Here is a 1,946-nt window from a genome sequence, read left to right on the forward strand (position 1 = left end):
GGGCAATGGGATTGGTAGGTTTTTGATGTCCTCTACAATGAACTATAGCTACCTCTTTAGGGGAGGTTAGAGCATCTAGCAACCGTTGGATATGTTTCCCATTTATGATAGGGGTTCCTTTGGTGGTTAAAAACCCACGTTCTTGCCAGAGGACGGAGTGTGTGTGTGCTATCATGTATGCATACTTGGAATCAGTATATATATTAACTGTTTTTCCCTCAGAGAGATGGAGTGCCCGGGTTAAGGCAGTGAGTTCTGCCTTTTGTGAGGTTGTGCCTAATGGTAGAGGCTTAGCTTCTATCACCTGTGTGTTAGTGACTACTGCATATCTCGCGTGTCTGTTTCCATGGGGGTCAACGAATGAACTCCCGTCCACAAAGAATGTCAGTTGTGGGTCTGGGAAGGGTTGATCCCGTAAGTGGAGATGGGTTGGGAGAGCTAACTGGATAATCTCTGGGCATGAATGTTCTGGGATGTGTGAGGTATTTGGAGTAGGCAGGAGAGTAGCAGGGTTGAGAGAAGAACAGGTGGCTATTTTAATGTCAGGATTTTCTAAAAATAGGACATGGAATAACTGTATGTGGGAAGGAGTGAGATGACTGATGCATTTGTGAGAAATTAAGTCTTGAAGACGATGTGTGGAATGGACCGTAAGGGGGCCTCCTAAGGTAAGTTTTAAAGCTTCTTTGGTTAGTTCTGCCGCTGCAGCAAGAGCACGTAGGCAGGGCTGCCATCCCTGTACTGTGGTGTCTAGTTGTTTGGAGAGATAAGCGACCGGTCTGAAGGTTGTGCCTATTGGCTGGGCCAGGAGACCTGTAGCTATCTTGTGACGTTCATCAGTGAAGAGGTAGAATGGGTACAGGGGGTTAGGTAAGGAGAGAGTAGGGGCAGACAGGAGACATGATTTAAGGCGTGTGAAGTGTGTAGCTATTAATTTTGGGTCTGATAGGGGTCCTGTTGGGGATTCCTTGGCAGCTTGGTAGAGGGGTTTGGCCAAGACCCCAAAATTTGGGATCCAATGTCAGAAGAATCCTACAAGACCTAAGAAAGATAGGATTTCTTCTCCGTTAGATGGGGGGGTGAGACTCTGAATGAGACTTAATCTATCTGTAGTCAGCGATTTGGACACTGGGGTAAGTTCTATGCCTAGGTATATAACCTTGGGAAGGCAAAGTTGGGCCTTTTGTTTGGTAATCCTATAGCCCAGCCTACCTAAGAAGTTAAGTAGGGTGGCAGTATCCTGTAAGGAAATGTCATGTGAGGGGCTACATAGAAGTAAATCATCAACATACTGGATAATGGATAATGGTGCTGGAGTGGAATGGGCACTGGGCTAGGTCTTTAGCCAATGCCTGCCTAAAGAAGTGGGGGCTGTCTCAGAAACCTTGGGGAAGAACTGTCCAAGTGAGTTGAGTAGACACATGGGTTTCGGGATCTTCCCAAGTGAAAGCAAAGATAAAGTAGCAATCAGGATGTAAAGGAATAGAAAAGAATGCATCTTTTAGATCAAGGACCGTGAAGTGGGAGGTCTCAGGAGGTATGCGTGAAAGAAGGGTATAGGGGTTAGGGACTACTGGGTGTGTTGGGATTACTGCCTCATTAATGATACGTAAGTCTTGAACTAGTCTGTAAGCTCCTGAGGGTTTCTTAACAGGGAGGATGGGGGTGTTGCATGGAGAATGGGTGGGGATTAAAATCTGCTGTTGAAGTAGACGATCGATGATGGGTTTAATTCCTTGCCGGTGATGCAGTGGGAGAGGGAACTGAGGGTGAGACGGGAAGTGGGTAGAGTCCTTCAGGTGGATAAGGACTGGTAAGTGATGTCGAGCAACAACTGGGGTAGATGTATCCCACACCTGAGAGTCAACTGGCACCGGGAACACCGGGGAAGGTGGATTGGGGCCCTGATTATGGGTACACAAAGGCATTATTAGGGTAATGTTGGA

This window comes from Macaca fascicularis, chromosome 6 (assembly GCF_037993035.2).
Source record: "Macaca fascicularis isolate 582-1 chromosome 6, T2T-MFA8v1.1".
Taxonomy (NCBI): domain Eukaryota; kingdom Metazoa; phylum Chordata; class Mammalia; order Primates; family Cercopithecidae; genus Macaca; species Macaca fascicularis.